Genomic DNA, 22,587 nt, shown 5'->3' with positions numbered 1-22,587 from the left:
AGTTACAATTTTGACTTAAATCTGCTTGAAAATCTATGGCAAGACTTGAACATTTCTGTCTAGCCATTATCCCTAACATCTTGACAGAGCTTGAATTTTGTTTTTAAAGAATAATATTTCAAATATTTCACAATTCAGGTGTGCAAAACTCTTAGAGAGACTCAACACTGTAATCGCTGCTAAATGTTTTTATAACACGTATTGACTCATACTTCCCTAATAAAGATATATTAGTATTTGATTTTACATGAATCTTTAGAAAACATATATCATTATTTTCTTCCACATTGACATTACAGAGTATTTAGTGTAGATTAATGACAAAAACATACAATTAATTAAATCCATTTGAAACAAACTTAGCAACACTTTTTTTTTTGAAGGGGACTGAATTACTTATGATACCCACTGTATGACTATTTAGTGCCTTATAAGTGTTTAATATCATCATGGTTTGTAGAGAGAGCGAGCGAGAGAGAGAGAGATGCAGTGAATATGCTGCTTCTTCCCTGACACAATTTCACAACCAATATCTTTACAACTCTCTGAGGCTCTGTCTTTGGCAACAATTATTCTGAAGTCTCATACAGCAGACAGACAGACAGGCAGACAGACAGGCAGACAGACCAGCAGACAGACAGACAGACCGACAGACAGACAGACAGACAGACAGACAGACAGACAGACAGACAGACAGACAGACAGACAGACAGACAGACAGGCAGGCAGGCAGGCAGGCAGGCAGGCAGGCAGACAGGCAGACAGACCGGCAGACAGACAGACAGACAGACCGACAGACAGACAGACAGACAGACAGACAGACAGACAGACAGACAGACAGACAGACAGACAGACAGACAGACAGACAGGCAGGCAGGCAGGCAGGCAGGCAGGCAGGCAGGAGGGCAGGCAGGCAGGGACAGGCAGACACACAGCAACTCTATCTTTCTTTCTCCTCCCAAGAAACAAGCTCTCATATTATAACCACAGAGATGAATTCTCCAGCACAGCAACTCCCCGAATTTTAAACATGTATTCAATGCTTTGCAGTGGCAGAACATTGACTAAATGTGATGAAAATAAGCACACACTCAATCTTCTGTGCTGTGCATCCTCCATACGCCCACCCGTCATCCGGGAGCCATCGGAGCAACATCAATTAGAGAGAATGTGCAGCGAAGGCCTCATTTATAATATATATTTTTTTATCTGAAAACATTGGCCTCTGAGGGAAGTCTTCAACACAATTTGGCTGTGGCACAGATCCCTCATTCTCCCCTCCCCTGTCACTTCTCCTACCTGTTCTACACACATCTGGGAGCTATCATCACTCTAATTAGCAGGTAATCAATGTTTAATTAAAACTAGGTTGTTAATTAAAGTGACTATTGCCACTGTTTTGGAGGTTTGGGAGCCTCTTTTTTGTTTTGTTCTTGGCAACATCCCAGAATACAGTATTAAACAGGGGTGATATGAAGACTAAAGCTCAGTGTCCACCCTGAGTATTGGAAGGTTGAAAGGTTCAAATCCTAACCTAGTCATATAAAAGACTGTGAAAATGGGACCTGCTTGGCCCTCAGCATTAAGGAGATAAATTGGGGGTAAAAACCTGCGATAGATTAGCGCCCTGTCCAGGGGGTGTACTTGCATATCAAGCTGCCTCATGAAACAGGAGATCCTGCCCAATGAGCTGTTCCGAGTTGCTCTTGCAAGGCTTCTTACTATGGAGATTGAAGGGCCTGGGAGTATTAAACATGGTGATATGGAGACTGAAGGGGACTAGGAGTATTACATTGTGTTGTTATGGAGACTGAAGGGGACTGGGAGTATTGTATAGGGTGTTGCTATGGAGACTGAAGGGGACTAGGAGTATTAAACAGGGTGTTATGGAGACTGAAGGGGACTAGGAGTATTACATTGTGTTGTTATGGAGACTGAAGGGGACTGGGAGTATTGTATAGGGTGTTGCTATGGAGACTGAAGGGGACTAGGAGTATTAAACAGGGTGTTATGGAGACTGAAGGGACTGGGAGTATTACATATGGTGTTGTTATGGAGACTGAAGGGGACTAGGAGTATTACATTGTGTTGTTATGGAGACTGAAGGGGACTAGGAGTATTATATATGGTGTTGTTATGGAGACTGAAGGGGACAAGGAGTATTACATATGGTGTTGTTATGGTGACTGAAGGGGACTAGGAGTATTACATATGGTGTTGTTATGGAGACTGAAGGGGACTAGGAGTATTACATATGGTGTTGTTATGGAGACTGAAGGGGACTAGGAGTATTACATGGTGTTGTTATGGAGACTGAAGAGGACTAGGAGTATTACATGGTGTTGTTATGGAGACTGAAGAGGACTAGGAGTATTACATGGTGTTGTTATGGAGACTAAAGGGGACTAGGAGTATTAGACAGAGGTGTTCCAGGGGTGTTATGAGGACTGAAGGGAAGTAGGAGTATTAAATATGGTGTTATGGAGACTGAAGTGGACTAGGAGTATTAAACAGGGTGTTATGCAGACTAAAGGGGACTAGGAGTATTACATGGTGTTGTTATGGAGACTAAAGGGGACTAGGAGTATTACATGGTGTTGTTATGGTGACTGAAGGGGACTAGGAGTATTAAACATGGTGTTATGGAGACTAAAGGGGACTACGAGTATTACATGGTGTTGTTATGGAGACTAAAGGGGCCTTGGAGTATTAATTGGTGTTGTTATGGAGACTAAACGGGACTAGGAGTATTACATGGTGTTATGGAGACTAAAGGGGAGTAGGAGTATTAAACAGGGTGTTATGGAGACTGAAGGAGACTAGGAATATTAAACAGGGTGTTATGGAGACTAAAGGGGACTAGGAGTATTACATGGTGTTGTTATGGAGACTAAAGGGGACTTGGAGTATTACATGGCGTTCTTATGGTGACTGAAGGGGACTAGGAGTATTACATATGGTGTTGTTATGGAGACTGAAGGGGACTAGGAGTATTACATGGTGTTGTTATGGAGACTGAAGGGGACTAGGAGTATTACATATGGTGTTGTTATGGAGACTGAAGGGGACTGGGAGTATTACATATGGTGTTGTTATGGAGACTGAAGGGGACTAGGAGTATTAAATATGGTGTTGTTATGAAGACTGAAGAGGACTAGGAGTATTACATGGTGTTGTTATGGAGACTGAAGGGGACCAGGAGTATTACATGGTGTTGTTATGGAGACTAAAGGGGACTAGGAGTATTACATGGTGTTGTTATGGAGACTGAAGGGGACTAGGAGTATTACACATGGTGTTGTTATGGAGACTAAAGGGTACTATGAGTATTACATGGTGTTGTTATGGAGACTAAAGGGGACTAGGAGTATTAAACATGGTGTTGTGGAGACTAAAGGGGCCTTGGAGTATTACATGGTGTTGTTATGGAGACTGAAGGGGATTAGGAGTATTAAACATGGTGTTATGGAGACTAAAGGGGACTAGGAGTATTAAATATGGTGTTGTTATGAAGACTGAAGGGGACTAGGATTATTACATGGTGTTGTTAAGGAGACTGAAGAGGACTAGGAGTGTTACATGGTGTTGTTATGGAGACTGAAGAGGACTAGGAGTATTACATGGTGTTGTTATGGAGACTGAAGGGGACCATGAGTGTTACATGGTGTTGTTATGGAGACTAAAGGGGACTAGGAGTATTACATGGTGTTGTTATGGAGACTGAAGGGGACTAGGAGTATTACACATGGTGTTGTTATGGAGACTGAAGGGGACCAGGAGTATTACATGGTGTTGTTATGGAGACTGAAGGGGACTAGGAGTATTACATGGTGTTGTTATGGAGAATGACGGGGACTAGGAGTATTACATGGTGTTGTTATGGAGACTGAAGGGGACTAGGAGTATTACATATGGTGTTGTTATGGAGACTGAAGGGGACTGGGAGTATTACATATGGTGTTGTTATGGAGACTGAAGGGGACTAGGAGTATTAAATATGGTGTTGTTATGAAGACTGAAGGGGACTAGGAGTATTACATGGTGTTGTTATGGAGAGAGAAGGGGACGAGGCGTATTACACATGGTGTTGTTATGGAGACTGAAGGGGACCAGGAGTATTACATGGTGTTGTTATGGAGACTAAAGGGGACTATGAGTATTACATGGTGTTGTTATTGAGACTAAAGGGGACTAGGAGTATTAATCATGGTGTTGTGGAGACTAAAGGGGCCTTGGAGTATTACATGGTGTTGTTATGGAGACTAAAGGGGATTAGGAGTATTAAACATGGTGTTATGGAGACTAAAGGGGACTTGGATTATTATATGGTGTTGTTATGGAGACTAAAGGGGACTAGGAGTATTAAACATGGTGCTATTGAGACTGAAGGGGACCAGGAGTATTACATGGTGTTGTTATGGAGACTAAAGGGGACTAGGAGTATTACATGGTGTTGTTATGGAGACTGAAGGGGACTAGGAGTATTACACATGGTGTTGTTATGGAGACTAAAGGGGACTATGAGTATTACATGGTGTTGTTATGGAGACTAAAGGGGACTAGGAGTATTAAACATGGTGTTGTGGAGACTAAAGGGGCCTTGGAGTATTACATGGTGTTGTTATGGAGACTGAAGGGGATTAGGAGTATTAAACATGGTGTTATGGAGACTAAAGGGGACTAGGAGTATTAAATATGGTGTTGTTATGAAGACTGAAGGGGACTAGGATTATTACATGGTGTTGTTAAGGAGACTGAAGAGGACTAGGAGTGTTACATGGTGTTGTTATGGAGACTGAAGAGGACTAGGAGTATTACATGGTGTTGTTATGGAGACTGAAGGGGACCATGAGTGTTACATGGTGTTGTTATGGAGACTAAAGGGGACTAGGAGTATTACATGGTGTTGTTATGGAGACTGAAGGGGACTAGGAGTATTACACATGGTGTTGTTATGGAGACTGAAGGGGACCAGGAGTATTACATGGTGTTGTTATGGAGACTGAAGGGGACTAGGAGTATTACATGGTGTTGTTATGGAGAATGACGGGGACTAGGAGTATTACATGGTGTTGTTATGGAGACTGAAGGGGACTAGGAGTATTACATATGGTGTTGTTATGGAGACTGAAGGGGACTGGGAGTATTACATATGGTGTTGTTATGGAGACTGAAGGGGACTAGGAGTATTAAATATGGTGTTGTTATGAAGACTGAAGGGGACTAGGAGTATTACATGGTGTTGTTATGGAGAGAGAAGGGGACGAGGCGTATTACACATGGTGTTGTTATGGAGACTGAAGGGGACCAGGAGTATTACATGGTGTTGTTATGGAGACTAAAGGGGACTATGAGTATTACATGGTGTTGTTATTGAGACTAAAGGGGACTAGGAGTATTAATCATGGTGTTGTGGAGACTAAAGGGGCCTTGGAGTATTACATGGTGTTGTTATGGAGACTAAAGGGGATTAGGAGTATTAAACATGGTGTTATGGAGACTAAAGGGGACTTGGATTATTATATGGTGTTGTTATGGAGACTAAAGGGGACTAGGAGTATTAAACATGGTGCTATTGAGACTGAAGGGGACCAGGAGTATTACATGGTGTTGTTATGGAGACTAAAGGGGACTAGGAGTATTACATGGTGTTGTTATGGAGACTGAAGGGGACTAGGAGTATTACACATGGTGTTGTTATGGAGACTAAAGGGGACTATGAGTATTACATGGTGTTGTTATGGAGACTAAAGGGGACTAGGAGTATTAAACATGGTGTTGTGGAGACTAAAGGGGCCTTGGAGTATTACATGGTGTTGTTATGGAGACTGAAGGGGATTAGGAGTATTAAACATGGTGTTATGGAGACTAAAGGGGACTAGGAGTATTAAATATGGTGTTGTTATGAAGACTGAAGGGGACTAGGATTATTACATGGTGTTGTTAAGGAGACTGAAGAGGACTAGGAGTGTTACATGGTGTTGTTATGGAGACTGAAGAGGACTAGGAGTATTACATGGTGTTGTTATGGAGACTGAAGGGGACCATGAGTGTTACATGGTGTTGTTATGGAGACTAAAGGGGACTAGGAGTATTACATGGTGTTGTTATGGAGACTGAAGGGGACTAGGAGTATTACACATGGTGTTGTTATGGAGACTGAAGGGGACCAGGAGTATTACATGGTGTTGTTATGGAGACTGAAGGGGACTAGGAGTATTACATGGTGTTGTTATGGAGAATGACGGGGACTAGGAGTATTACATGGTGTTGTTATGGAGACTGAAGGGGACTAGGAGTATTACATATGGTGTTGTTATGGAGACTGAAGGGGACTGGGAGTATTACATATGGTGTTGTTATGGAGACAGAAGGGGACTAGGAGTATTAAATATGGTGTTGTTATGAAGACTGAAGGGGACTAGGAGTATTACATGGTGTTGTTATGGAGACTGAAGAGGACTAGGAGTATTACATGATGTTGTTATGGAGACTGAAGAGGACTAGGAGTATTACATGGTGTTGTTATGGAGACTGAAGGGGACCAGGAGTATTACATGGTGTTGTTATGGAGACTAAAGGGGACTAGGAGTATTACATGGTGTTGTTATGGAGACTAAAGGGGACTAGGAGTATTACATGGTGTTGTTATGGAGACTAAAGGAGACTAGGAATATTAAACAGGGTGTTATGGAGACTAAAGGGGACTAGGAGTATTACATGGTGTTGTTATGGAGACTAAAGGGGACTTGGAGTATTACATGGCGTTCTTATGGTGACTGAAGGGGACTATGAGTATTACATGGTGTTGTTATGGAGACTAAAGGGGACTAGGAGTATCACATGGTGTTGTTATGGAGACTAAAGGAGACTTGGACTATTACATGGCGTTCTTATGGTGACTGAAGGGGACTATGAGTATTACATGGTGTTGTTATGGAGAATGACGGGGACTAGGAGTATTACATGGTGTTGTTATGGAGACTGAAGGGGACTTGGAGTATTACATATGGTGTTGTTATGGAGACTGAAGGGGACTGGGAGTATTACATATGGTGTTGTTATGGAGACTGAAGGGGACTAGGAGTATTAAATATGGTGTTGTTATGAAGACTGAAGGGGACTAGGAGTATTACATATGTTGTTGTTATGAAGACTGAAGGGGACTAGGATTATTACATGGTGTTGTTATGGAGACTGAAGAGGACTAGGAGTATTACATGGTGTTGTTATGGAGACTGAAGAGGACTAGGGGTATTACATGGTGTTGTTATGGAGACTGAAGGGGACCAGGAGTATTACATGGTGTTGTCATGGAGACTAAAGGGGACTAGGAGTATTACATGGTGTTGTTATGGAGAATGACGGGGACTAGGTGTATTACATGGTGTTGTTATGGAGACTGAAGGGGACTAGGAGTATTAAATATGGTGTTGTTATGAAGACTGAAGGGGGCCAGGAGTATTACATGGTGTTGTCATGGAGACTAAAGGGGACTAGGGGTATTACATGGTGTTGTTATGGAGACTGAAGGGGACCAGGAGTATTACATGGTGTTGTCATGGAGACTGAAGGGGACTAGGATTATTACATGGTGTTGTTATGGAGACTGAAGGGGACTAGGAGTATTACATGGTGTTGTTATGGAGACTAAAGGGGACTAGGAGTATTAAACATGGTGTTGTGGAGACTAAAGGGGCCTTGGAGTATTACATGGTGTTGTTATGGAGACTAAAGGGGATTAGGAGTATTAAACATGGTGTTATGGAGACTAACGGGGACTTGGAGTATTACATGGTGTTGTTATGTAGACTGAAGGGGACTAGGAGTATTACATATGGTGTTGTTATGGAGACTGAAGGGGACTAGGAGTATTACATGGTGTTGTTATGGAGAATGACGGGGACTAGGAGTATTACATGGTGTTGTTATGGAGACTGAAGGGGACCAGGAGTATTACATGGTGTTGTTATGGAGAGTAAAGGGGACTAGGAGTATTACATCGTGTTGTTATGGAGACTGAAGAGGACTAGGAGTATTACATGGTGTTGTTATGGAGACTGAAGAGGACTAGGAGCATTACATGGTGTTGTTATGGAGACTGAAGGGGACCAGGAGTATTACATGGTGTTGTTATGGAGAGTAAAGGGGACTAGGAGTATTACATGGTGTTGTTATGGAGACTGAAGGGGACCAGGAGTATTACATGGTGTAGTTATGGAGACTAAAGGAGACTATGAGTATTACATGGTGTTGTTATGGAGACTAAAGGGGACTAGGAGTATTAAACATGGTGTTGTGGAGACTAAAGTGGCCTTGGAGTATTACATGGTGTTGTTATGGAGACTAAAGGGGACTAGGAGTATTAAACATGGTGTTGTGGAGACTAAAGGGGCCTTGGAGTATTACATGGTGTTGTTATGGAGACTAAAGGGGATTAGGAGTATTACATGGTGTTGTTATGTAGACTGAAGGGGACTAGGAGTATTACATATGGTGTTGTTATGGGGACTGAAGGGGACTAGGAGTATTACATGGTGTTGTTATGGAGAATGACAGGGACTAGGAGTATTACATGGTGTTGTTATGGAGACTGAAGGGGACTGGGAGTATTACATGTGGTGTTGTTATGGAGACTGAAGGGGCCTTGGAGTATTACATGGTGTTGTTATGGAGACTAAAGGGGACTTGGAGTATTACATGGTGTTGTTATGTAGACTGAAGGGGACTAGGAGTATTACATGGTGTTGTTATGGAGACTGAAGGGGACTAGGAGTATTACATGGTGTTGTTATGGAGACTGAAGAGGACTAGGAGTATTACATGGTGTTGTTATGGAGACTGAAGAGGACTAGGGGTATTACATGGTGTTGTTATGGAGACTGAAGGGGACCAGGAGTATTACATGGTGTTGTCATGGAGACTAAAGGGGACTAGGAGTATTACATGGTGTTGTTATGGAGACTGAAGGGGACTAGGAGTATTACATATGGTTTTGTTATGGAGACTGAAGGGGACTAGGAGTATTACATGGTGTTGTTATGGAGAATGACGGGGACTAGGAGTATTACATGGTGTTGTTATGGAGACTGAAGGGGACTTGGAGTATTACATATGGTGTTGTTATGGAGACTGAAGGGGACTGGGAGTATTACATATGGTGTTGTTATGGAGACTGAAGGGGACTAGGAGTATTAAATATGGTGTTGTTATGAAGACTGAAGGGGACTAGGAGTATTACATGGTGTTGTTATGGAGACTGACGGGGACTAGGAGTATTACATATGGTGTTGTTATGAAGACTGAAGGGGACTAGGATTATTACATGGTGTTGTTATGGAGACTGAAGAGGACTAGGAGTATTACATGGTGTTGTTATGGAGACTGAAGAGGACTAGGGGTATTACATGGTGTTGTTATGGAGACTGAAGGGGACCAGGAGTATTACATGGTGTTGTCATGGAGACTAAAGGGGACTAGGAGTATTACATGGTGTTGTTATGGAGACTGAAGGGGACTAGGAGTATTACACATGGTGTTGTTATGGAGACTGAAGGGGACCAGGAGTATTACATGGTGTTGTTATGGAGACTAAAGGGGACTAGGAGTATTAAACATGGTGTTGTGGAGACTAAAGGGGCCTTGGAGTATTACATGGTGTTGTTATGGAGACTAAAGGGGATTAGGGGTATTAAACATGGTGTTATGGAGACTAACGGGGACTTGGAGTATTACATGGTGTTGTTCTGTAGACTGAAGGGGACTAGGAGTATTACATATGGTGTTGTTATGGAGACTGAAGGGGACTAGGAGTATTACATGGTGTTGTTATGGAGAATGACGGGGACTAGGAGTATTACATGGTGTTGTTATGGAGACTGAAGGGGACTAGGAGTATTACATATGGTGTTGTTATGAAGACTGAAGGGGACTAGGAGTATTACATGGTGTTGTTATGGAGACTGAAGAGGAATAGGAGTATTACATGGTGTTGTTATTGAGACTGAAGGGGACCAGGAGTATTACATGGTGTTGTTATGTAGAGTAAAGGGGACTAGGAGTATTACATGGTGTTGTTATGGAGACTGAAGGGGACCAGGAGTATTACATGGTGTTGTTATGGAGACTAAAGGGGACTATGAGTATTACATGGTGTTGTTATGGAGACTAAAGGGGACTAGGAGTATTAAACATGGTGTTGTGGAGACTAAAGGGGCCTTGGAGTATTACATGGTGTTGTTATGGAGACTAAAGGGGACTAGGAGTATTACACATGGTGTTGTGGAGACTAAAGGGGCCTTGGAGTATTACATAGTGTTGTTATGGAGACTGAAGGGGACTAGGAGTATTACATATGGTGTTGTTATGGAGACTGAAGGGGACTGGGAGTATTACATGTGGTGTTGTTATGGAGACTGAAGGGGACTGGGAGTATTACATGTGGTGTTGTTATGGAGACTAAAGGGGCCTTGGAGTATTACATGGTGTTGTTATGGAGACTAAAGTGGACTTGGAGTATTACATGGTGTTGTTATGTAGACTGAAGAGGACTAGGAGTATTACATATGGTGTTGTTATGGAGACTGAAGGGGACTAGGAGTATTACATGGTGTTGTTATGGAGAATGACAGGGACTAGGAGTATTACATGGTGTTGTTATGGAGACTGAAGGGGACTAGGAGTATTACATATGGTGTTGTTATGGAGACTGAAGGGGACTGGGAGTATTACATGTGGTGTTGTTATGGAGACTGAAGGGGACTAGGAGTATTAAATATGGTGTTGTTATGAAGACTGAAGGGGACTAGGAGTATTACATGGTGTTGTTATGGAGACTGAAGGGGACTAGGAGTATTACATGGTGTTGTCATGGAGACTAAAGGGGACTAGGAGTATTACATGGTGTTGTTATGGAGACTGAAGAGGACTAGGGTATTACATGGTGTTGTTATGGAGACTGAAGGGGACCAGGAGTATTACATGGTGTTGTCATGGAGACTGAAGGGGACCAGGAGTATTACATGGTGTTGTCATGGAGACTAAAGGGGACTAGGAGTATTACATGGTGTTGTTATGGAGACTGAAGGGGACTAGGAGTATTACACATGGTGTTGTTATGGAGACTGAAGGGGACCAGGAGTATTACATGGTGTTGTTATGGAGACGAAAGGGGACTAGGAGTATTAAACATGGTGTTGTGGAGACTAAAGGGGCCTTGGAGTATTACATGGTGTTGTTATGGAGACTAAAGGGGACTAGGAGTATTAAACATGGTGTTGTGGAGACTAAAGGGGCCTTGGAGTATTACATGGTGTTGTTATGGAGACTAAAGGGGATTAGGAGTATTACATGGTGTTGTTATGTAGACTGAAGGGGACTAGGAGTATTACATATGGTGTTGTTATGGAGACTGAAGGGGACTAGGAGTATTACATGGTGTTGTTATGGAGAATGACAGGGACTAGGAGTATTACATGGTGTTGTTATGGAGACTGAAGGGGACTAGGAGTATTACATATGGTGTTGTTATGGAGACTGAAGGGGACTGGGAGTATTACATGTGGTGTTGTTATGGAGACTGAAGGGGACTGGGAGTATTACATGTGGTGTTGTTATGGAGACTGAAGGGGCCTTGGAGTATTACATGGTGTTGTTATGGAGACTAAAGGGGACTTGGAGTATTACATGGTGTTGTTATGTAGACTGAAGGGGACTAGGAGTATTACATATGGTGTTGTTATGGAGACTGAATGGGACTAGGAGTATTACATATGGTGTTGTTATGGAGACTGAAGGGGACTAGGAGTATTACCTGGTGTTGTTATGGAGAATGACGGGGACTAGGAGTATTACATGGTGTTGTTATGGAGACTGAAGGGGACTTGGAGTATTACATATGGTGTTGTTATGGAGACTGAAGGGGACTGGGAGTATTACATATGGTGTTGTTATGGAGACTGAAGGGGACTAGGAGTATTAAATATGGTGTTGTTATGAAGACTGAAGGGGACTAGGAGTATTACATGGTGTTGTTATGGAGACTGAAGGGGACTAGGAGTATTACATATGGTGTTGTTATGAAGACTGAAGGGGACTAGGATTATTACATGGTGTTGTTATGGAGACTGAAGAGGACTAGGAGTATTACATGGTGTTGTTATGGAGACTGAAGAGGACTAGGGGTATTACATGGTGTTGTTATGGAGACTGAAGGGGACCAGGAGTATTACATGGTGTTGTCATGGAGACTGAAGGGGACTAGGAGTATTACATGGTGTTGTTATGGAGACTGAAGGGGACTAGGAGTATTACACATGGTGTTGTTATGGAGACTGAAGGGGACCAGGATTATTACATGGTGTTGTTATGGAGACTAAAGGGGACTAGGAGTATTAAACATGGTGTTGTGGAGACTAAAGGGGCCTTGGAGTATTACATGGTGTTGTTATGGAGACTAAAGGGGACTAGGAGTATTAAACATGGTGTTGTGGAGACTAAAGGGGCCTTGGAGTATTACATGGTGTTGTTATGGAGACTAAAGGGGACTAGGAGTATTAAACATGGTGTTGTGGAGACTAAAGGGGCCTTGGAGTATTACATGGTGTTGTTATGGAGACTAAAGGGGATTAGGAGTATTACATGGTGTTGTTATGTAGACTGAAGGGGACTAGGAGTATTACATATGGTGTTGTTATGGAGACTGAAGGGGACTAGGAGTATTACATGGTGTTGTTATGGAGAATGACAGGGACTAGGAGTATTACATGGTGTTGTTATGGAGACTGAAGGGGACTAGGAGTATTACATATGGTGTTGTTATGGAGACTGAAGGGGACTTGGAGTATTACATGGTGTTGTTATGTAGACTGAAGGGGACTAGGAGTATTACATGGTGTTGTTATGGATACTGAAGGGGACTAGGAGTATTACATGGTGTTGTTATGGAGACTGAAGAGGACTAGGAGTATTACATGGTGTTGTTATAGAGACTGAAGAGGACTAGGGGTATTACATGGTGTTGTTATGGAGACTGAAGGGGACCAGGAGTATTACATGGTGTTGTTATGTAGACTGAAGGGGACTAGGAGTATTACATATGGTGTTGTTATGGAGACTGAAGGGGACTAGGAGTATTACATATGGTGTTGTTATGGAGACTGAAGGGGACTAGGAGTATTACATGGTGTTGTTATGGAGAATGACGGGGACTAGGAGTATTATTTGGTGTTGTCATGGAGACTAAAGGGGACTAGGAGTATTACATGGTGTTGTTATGGAGACTGAAGGGGACTAGGAGTATTACACATGGTGTTGTTATGGAGACTGAAGGGGACCAGGAGTATTACATGGTGTTGTTATGGAGACTAAAGGGGACTAGGAGTATTAAACATGGTGTTGTGGAGACTAAAGGGGCCTTGGAGTATTACATGGTGTTGTTATGGAGACTAAAGGGGATTAGGAGTATTACACATGGTGTTATGGAGACTAACGGGGACTAGGAGTATTACATATGGTGTTGTTATGGAGACTGAAGGGGACTAGGAGTATTACATGGTGTTGTTATGGAGAATGACGGGGACTAGGAGTATTACATGGTGTTGTTATGGAGACTGAAGGGGACTAGGAGTATTAAATATGGTGTTGTTATGGAGACTGAAGGGGACTAGGAGTATTACATGGTGTTGTTATGGAGAATGACGGGGACTAGGAGTATTACATGGTGTTGTTATGGAGACTGAAGGGGACTAGGAGTATTAAATATGGTGTTGTTATGAAGACTGAAGGGGACTAGGAGTATTACATGGTGTTGTTATGGAGACTGAAGTGGACTAGGAGTATTAAATATGGTGTTGTTATGAAGACTGAAGGGGACTAGGAGTATTACATGGTGTTGTTATGGAGACTGAAGAGGACTAGGAGTATTACATGGTGTTGTTATTGAGACTGAAGAGGACTAGGAGTATTACATGGTGTTGTTATGGAGACTGAAGGGGACCAGGAGTATTACATGGTGTTGTTATGTAGAGTAAAGGGGACTAGGAGTATTACATGGTGTTGTTATGGAGACTGAAGGGGACCAGGAGTATTACATGGTGTTGTTATGGAGACTAAAGGGGACTATGAGTATTACATGGTGTTGTTATGGAGACTAAAGGGGACTAGGAGTATTAAACATGGTGTTGTGGAGACTAAAAGGGCCTTGGAGTATTACATGGTGTTGTTATGGAGACTAAAGGGGACTAGGAGTATTACACATGGTGTTGTGGAGACTAAAGGGGCCTTGGAGTATTACATGGTGTTGTTATGGAGACTGAAGGGGACTAGGAGTATTACATATGGTGTTGTTATGGAGACTGAAGAGGACTAGGGGTATTACATGGTGTTGTTATGGAGACTGAAGGGGACCAGTAGTATTACATGGTGTTGTCATGGAGACTAAAGGGGACTAGGAGTATTACATGGTGTTGTTATGGAGACTGAAGGGGACTAGGAGTATTACACATGGTGTTGTTATGGAGACTGAAGGGGACCAGGAGTATTACATGGTGTTGTTATGGAGACTAAAGGGGACTAGGAGTATTAAACATGGTGTTGTGGAGACTAAAGGGGCCTTGGAGTATTACATGGTGTTGTTATGGAGACTAAAGGGGATTAGGAGTATTAAACATGGTGTTATGGAGACTAACGGGGACTTGGAGTATTACATGGTGTAGTTCTGTAGACTGAAGGGGACTAGGAGTATTACATATGGTGTTGTTATGGAGACTGAAGGGGACTAGGAGTATTACATGGTGTTGTTATGGAGAATGACGGGGACTAGGAGTATTACATGGTGTTGTTATGGAGACTGAAGGGGACTAGGAGTATTAAATATGGTGTTGTTATGGAGACTGAAGGGGACTAGGAGTATTACATGGTGTTGTTATGGAGAATGACGGGGACTAGGAGTATTACATGGTGTTGTTATGGAGACTGAAGGGGACCAGGAGTATTACATGGTGTTGTTATGGAGACTAAAGGGGACTATGAGTATTACATGGTGTTGTTATGGAGACTAAAGGGGACTAGGAGTATTAAACATGGTGTTGTGGAGACTAAAGGGGCCTTGGAGTATTACATGGTGTTGTTATGGAGACTAAAGGGGACTAGGAGTATTAAACATGGTGTTGTGGAGACTAAAGGGGCCTTGGAGTATTTCATGGTGTTGTTATGGAGACTAAAGGGGATTAGGAGTATTACATGGTGTTGTTATGTAGACTGAAGGGGACTAGGAGTATTACATATGGTGTTGTTATGGAGACTGAAGGGGACTAGGAGTATTACATGGTGTTGTTATGGAGACTAAAGGGGACTAGGAGTATTAAACATGGTGTTGTGGAGACTAAAGGGGCCTTGGAGTATTACATGGTGTTTTTATGGAGACTAAAGGGGATTAGGAGTATTACATGGTGTTGTTATGTAGACTGAAGGGGACTAGGAGTATTACATATGGTGTTGTTATGGAGAATGAAGGGGACTAGGAGTATTACATGGTGTTGTTATGGAGACTGAAGGGGACTGGGAGTATTACATGTGGTGTTGTTATGGAGACTGAAGGGGACTGGGAGTATTACATGTGGTGTTGTTATGGAGACTAAAGGGGCCTTGGAGTATTACATGGTGTTGTTATGGAGACTGAAGGGGATTAGGAGTATTACATATGGTGTTGTTATGGAGACTGAAGGGGACTGGGAGTATTACATGTGGTGTTGTTATGGAGACTGAAGGGGACTAGGAGTATTAAATATGGTGTTGTTATGAAGACTGAAGGGGACTAGGGGTATTACATGGTGTTGTTATGGAGACTGAAGGGGACTAGGAGTATTACATGGTGTTGGTATGGAGACTGAAGAGGACTAGGAGTATTACATGGTGTTGTTATGGAGACTGAAGAGGACTAGGGGTATTACATGGTGTTGTTATGGAGACTGAAGGGGACCAGGAGTATTACATGGTGTTGTCATGGAGACTAAAGGGGACTAGGAGTATTACATGGTGTTGTTATGGAGACTGAAGGGGACTAGGAGTATTACATATGGTGTTGTTATGGAGACTGAAGGGGACTAGGAGTATAACATATGGTGTTGTTATGGAGACTGAAGGGGACTAGGAGTATTACATGGTGTTGTTATGGAGAATGACGGGGACTAGGAGTATTACATGGTGTTGTTATGGAGACTGAAGGGGACTTGGAGTATTACATATGGTGTTGTTATGGAGACTGAAGGGGACTGGGAGTATTACATATGGTGTTGTTATGGAGACTGAAGGGGACTAGGAGAATTAAATATGGTGTTGTTATGAAGACTGAAGGGGACTAGGAGTATTACATGGTGTTGTTATGGAGACTGAAGGGGACTAGGAGTATTACATATGGTGTTGTTATGAAGACTGAAGGGGACTAGGATTATTACATGGTGTTGTTATGGAGACTGAAGAGGACTAGGAGTATTACATGGTGTTGTTATGGAGACTGAAGAGGACTATGGGTATTACATGGTGTTGTTATGGAGACTGAAGGGGACCAGGAGTATTACATGGTGGTGTCATGGAGACTAAAGGGGACTAGGAGTATTACATGGTGTTGTTATGGAGACTGAAGGGGACTAGGAGTATTACACATGGTGTTGTTATGGAGACTGAAGGGGACCAGGAGTATTACATGGTGTTGTTATGGAGACTAAAGGGGACTAGGAGTATTAAACATGGTGTTCTGGAGACTAAAGGGGCCTTGGAGTATTACATGGTGTTGTTATGGAGACTAAAGGGGATTAGGAGTATTAAACATGGTGTTATGGAGACTAACGGGGACTTGGAGTATTACATGGTGTTGTTATGTAGACTGAAGGGGACTAGGAGTATTACATGGTGTTGTTATGGAGAATGACAGGGACTAGGAGTATTACATGGTGTTGTTATGGAGACTGAAGGGGACTAGGAGTATTACATATGGTGTTGTTATGGAGACTGAAGGGGACTGGGAGTATTACATGTGGTGTTGTTATGGAGACTGAAGGGGACTGGGAGTATTACATGTGGTGTTTTTATGGAGACTAAAGGGGCCTTGGAGTATTACATGGTGTTGTTATGGAGACTAAAGGGGACTTGGAGTATTACATGGTGTTGTTATGTAGACTGAAGGGGACTAGGAGTATTACATATGGTGTTGTTATGGAGACTGAAGGGGACTATGAGTATTACATGGTGTTGTTATGGAGAATGACAGGGACTAGGAGTATTACATGGTGTTGTTATGGAGACTGAAGGGGACTAGGAGTATTACATATGGTGTTGTTATGGAGACTGAAGGGGACTGGGAGTATTACATGTGGTGTTGTTATGGAGACTGAAGGGGACTAGGAGTATTAAATATGGTGTTGTTATGAAGACTGAAGGGGACTAGGAGTATTACATGGTGTTGTTATGGAGACTGAAGGGGACTAGGAGTATTAAATATGGTGTTGTTATGAAGACTGAAGGGGACTAGGAATATTACATGGTGTTGTTATGGAGACTGAAGGGGACTAGGAGTATTACATATGGTGTTGTTATGGAGACTGAAGGGGACTATGAGTATTACATGGTGTTGTTATGGAGAATGACAGGGACTAGGAGTATTACATGGTGTTGTTATGGAGACTGAAGGGGACTAGGAGTATTACATATGGTGTTGTTATGGAGACTGAAGGGGACTGGGAGTATTACATGTGGTGTTGTTATGGAGACTGAAGGGGACTAGGAGTATTAAATATGGTGTTGTTATGAAGACTGAAGGGGACTAGGAGTATTACATGGTGTTGTTATGGAGACTGAAGGGGACTAGGAGTATTAAATATGGTGTTGTTATGAAGACTGAAGGGGACTAGGAGTATTACATGGTGTTGTTATGGACACTGAAGAGGACTAGGACTATTAAACAGGGTGTTATGGAGACTAAAGGGGACCGGGAGTATTAAACATGGTGTTCTTATGGAGACTAAAGGGGACTGGGAGGATTACATGGTGTTATGGAGACTGAAGGGGACTAGGAGTATTAAATATGGTGTTATGGAGACTGAAGGGGATCAGGAGTATTACATGGTGTTGTTATAGAGACCGAAGGGGACTAGGAGTATTACATGGTGTTGTTATGGTGACTGAAGGGGACTAGGAGTATTAGATGGTTTTGTTATGGAGACTAAAGGGGACTAGGAGTAGTACATGGTGTTATGGAGACTGAAGGGGTCTAGGAGTATTACATGGTGTTGTTATGGAGACTGAAGGGTACTAGGAGTATTACACATGGTGTTGTTATGGAGACTGAAGGGGACCAGGAGTGTTACATGGTGTTGTTATGGAGACTAAAGGGGACTATGAGAATTACATGGTGTTGTTATGGAGACTAAAGGGGACTAGGAGTATTAAACATGGTGTTGTGGAGACTAAAGGGGCCTTGGAGTTTTACATGGTGTTGTTATGGAGACTAAAGGGGACTAGGAGTATTAAACATGGTGCTATGGAGACTGGTGGGGACTCGGCGTATTAAACATGGTGTTATGGAGACTGAAGGGGATCAGGAATATTACATGGTGTTGTTATGGAGACTAAAGGGGACTATGAGTATTACATGGTGTTGTTATGGAGACTGAATTGGACTAGGAGTATTACATGGTGTTATGGAGACTGAAGGGGACTAGGAGTATTAAACAGGGTGTTATGGAGACTAAAGGGGACCGGGAGTATTAAACATGGTGTTGTTATGGAGACTAAAAGGGGACTAGGAGTATTAAACATGGTGTTGTGGAGACTAAAGGGGCCTTGGAGTTTTACATGGTGTTGTTATGGAGACTAAAGGGGACTAGGAGTATTAAACATGGTGCTATGGAGACTGGTGGGGACTCGGCGTATTAAACATGGTGTTATGGAGACTGAAGGGGATCAGGAATATTACATGGTGTTGTTATGGAGACTAAAGGGGACTATGAGTATTACATGGTGTTGTTATGGAGACTGAATTGGACTAGGAGTATTACATGGTGTTATGGAGACTGAAGGGGACTAGGAGTATTAAACAGGGTGTTATGGAGACTAAAGGGGACCGGGAGTATTAAACATGGTGTTGTTATGGAGACTAAAAGGGGACTAGGAGTATTAAACATGGTGTTGTGGACACTAAAGGGGCCTTGGAGTTTTACATGGTGTTGTTATGGAGACTAAAGGGGACTAGGAGTATTAAACATGGTGCTATGGAGACTGGTGGGGATCAGGAATATTACATGGTGTTGTTATGGAGACTAAAGGGGACTATGAGTATTACATGGTGTTGTTATGGAGACTGAATGGGACTAGGAGTATTACATGGTGTTATGGAGACTGAAGGGGACTAGGAGTATTAAACAGGGTGTTATGGAGACTAAAGGGGACCGGGAGTATTAAACATGGTGTTGTTATGGAGACTAAAGGGGCCTTGGAGTATTACATGGTGTTGTTATGGAGACTAAAGGGGATTAGGAGTATTAAACATGGTGTTATGGAGACTAAAGGGGACTAAGAGTATTACATGGTGTTGTTATGGAGACTAAAGGGGACTAGGAGTATTACACGGTGTTGTTATGGAGACTGAAGGGGACTAGGAGTATTAAAATTGTGTTGTTATGTTGACTAAAGGGGACTAGGAGTTTTAAACAGGGTGTTATGGAGACTGAAAGAGACTAGGAGTATTAAACATGGTGTTATGGAGACTAAAGGGGCCTTGGAGTATTATTTGGTGTTGTTATGGAGACTAAACAGGACTAGGAGTATTACATGGTGTTATGGAGACTGAAGGGAACTAGGAGTATTAAATATGGTGTTATGGAGACTAAAGGGGACTAGGAGTATTAAACATGGTGTTATGGAGACTGAAGGAGACTAGGAATATTAAACAGGGCGTTATGGAGACTAAAGGGGACTAAGAGTATTACATGGTGTTGTTATGGAGACTAAAGGGGACTTGGAGTATTACATGGTGTTCTTATGGTGACTGAAGGGGACTATGAGTATTACATAGTGTTATGGAGACTGAAGGGGACTAGGACTATTAAACAGGGTGTTATGGAGACTAAAGGGGACCGGGAGTATTAAACATGGTGTTGTTATGGAGACTAAAGTGGACTGGGAGGATTACATGGTGTTATGGAGACTGAAGGGGACTAGGAGTATTAAATATGGTGTTATGGAGACTGAAGGGGATCAGGAGTATTACATGGTGTTGTTATAGAGACCGAAGGGGACTAGGAGTATTACATGGTGTTGTCATGGTGACTGAAGGGGACTAGGAGTATTAGATGGTTTTGTTATGGAGACTAAAGGGGACTAGGAGTAGTACATGGTGTTATGGAGACTGAAGGGGTCTAGGAGTATTACATGGTGTTGTTATGGAGACTGAAGGGGACTAGGAGTATTACACATGGTGTTGTTATGGAGACTGAAGGGGTCCAGGAGTGTTATATGGTGTTGTTATGGAGACTAAAGGGGACTAGGAGTATTAAACATGGTGCTATGGAGACTGGTGGGGACTCAGCGTATTAAACATGGTGTTATGGAGACTGAAGGGGATCAGGAATATTACATGGTGTTGTTATGGAGACTAAAGGGGACTATGAGTATTAAATGGTGTTGTTATGGAGACTGAATGGGACTAGGAGTATTACATGGTGTTATGGAGACTGAAGGGGACTAGGAGTATTAAACAGGGTGTTATGGAGACTAAAGGGGACCGGGAGTATTAAACATGGTGTTGTTATGGAGACTAAAGGGGACTGGGAGGATTACATGGTGTTATGGAGACTGAAGGGGACTAGGAGTATTAAATATGGTGTTATGGAGACCGAAGGGGACTAGGAGTATTACATGGTGTTGCTATGGAGACTGAAGAGGACTAGGAGTATTACATGGTGTTGTTATTGAGACTAAAGGGGACTAGGAGTATTACATGGAGTTATGGAGACTGAAGGGGACTAGGAGTATTAAACATGGTGTTGTTATAGAGACTGAAGGGGACTGGGAGTATTACACATGGTGTTATGGAGACTGAAAGGGAACAGGAGTATTACATGTTGTTGTTATAGAGACCGAAGGGGACTAGGAGTATTACATGGTGTTGTTATGGAGACTGAAGAGGACTAGGAGTATTACATGGTGTTGTTATGGAGACTAAATGGGACTAGGAGTATTACATGGTGTTGTTATGGTGACTGAAGGGGACTAGGAGTATTAAACATGGTGTTATGGAGACTAAAGGGGACTAGGAGTATTACATGGTGTTGTTATTGTGACTGAAGGGGACTAGGAGTATTAAACATGGTGTTATGGAGACTAAAGGGGACTAGGAGTATTACATTTACATTTACATTTAAGTCATTTAGCAGACGCTCTTATCCAGAGCGACTTACAAATTGGTGCATTCACCTTATGACATCCATGGTGTTGAAGGAAACTAGGAGTATTACATGGTGTTGTTATGGAGACTGAAGGGGACTAGGAGTATTACATGGTGTTGTTATGGAGACTGGATGGGACTAGGAGTATTAGATGGGGTTGTTATGGAGACTGAAGGGGACTAGGAGTTTTACATGGTGTTGTTATAGAGACTGAAGGATACTAGGAGTACTAAATATGGTGTTATGAAGAGTGAAGGGGACTAGGAGAATTACATATGGTGTTGTTATGGTGACTGAAGGGGACTAGGAGTATTAAACAGGGTGTTATGGAGACTGAAGGGGACTAGGATAATTACATATGGTGTTGTTATGGAGACTGAAGGGGACTAGGAGTATTAAATATGGTGTTATGGAGACTGAAGGGGACTAGGATAATTACATATGGTGTTGTTATGGTGAATGAAGGGGAGTAGGAGTATTGAACAGGGTGTTATGGAGACTGAAGGGGATCAGGAGTATTACATGGTGTTATGGAGACTGAAGGGGACTAGGAGTATTACATGGTGTTGTTATGGAGACTAAAGGGGACTAGGCATATTACATGGTGTTGTTATGGAGACTAAAGGGGACTAGGAGTATTACATGGTGTTGTTATGGAGACTAAAGGGGACTAGGCGTATTACATGGTGTTGTTATGGTGACTGAAGGGGACTAGGAGTATTAAACATGGTGTTATGGAGACTGAAGGGGACTAGGAGTATTAAATATGGTGTTATGGAGACTGAAGGGGACTAGGATAATTACATATGGTGTTGTTATGGTGACTGAAGGGGAGTAGGAGTATTGAACAGGGTGTTATGGAGACTGAAGGGGATCAGGAGTATTACATGGTGTTATGGAGACTGAAGGGGACTAGGAGTATTACATGGTGTTGTTATGGAGACTAAAGGGGACTAGGCGTATTACATGGTGTTGTTATGGAGACTAAAGGGGACTAGGAGTATTACATGGTGTTGTTATGGAGACTAAAGGGGACTAGGCGTATTACATGGTGTTGTTATGGTGACTGAAGGGGACTAGGAGTATTAAATATGGTGTTGTTATGGAGACTGAAGGGGACTAGGAGTATTAAATATGGTGTTATGGA

Source organism: Oncorhynchus nerka, linkage group LG16 (genome assembly GCF_034236695.1).
Source record: "Oncorhynchus nerka isolate Pitt River linkage group LG16, Oner_Uvic_2.0, whole genome shotgun sequence".
NCBI classification, from domain to species: Eukaryota; Metazoa; Chordata; class Actinopteri; order Salmoniformes; family Salmonidae; genus Oncorhynchus; species Oncorhynchus nerka.
Note: the sequence above shows the minus strand (reverse complement) of the source record.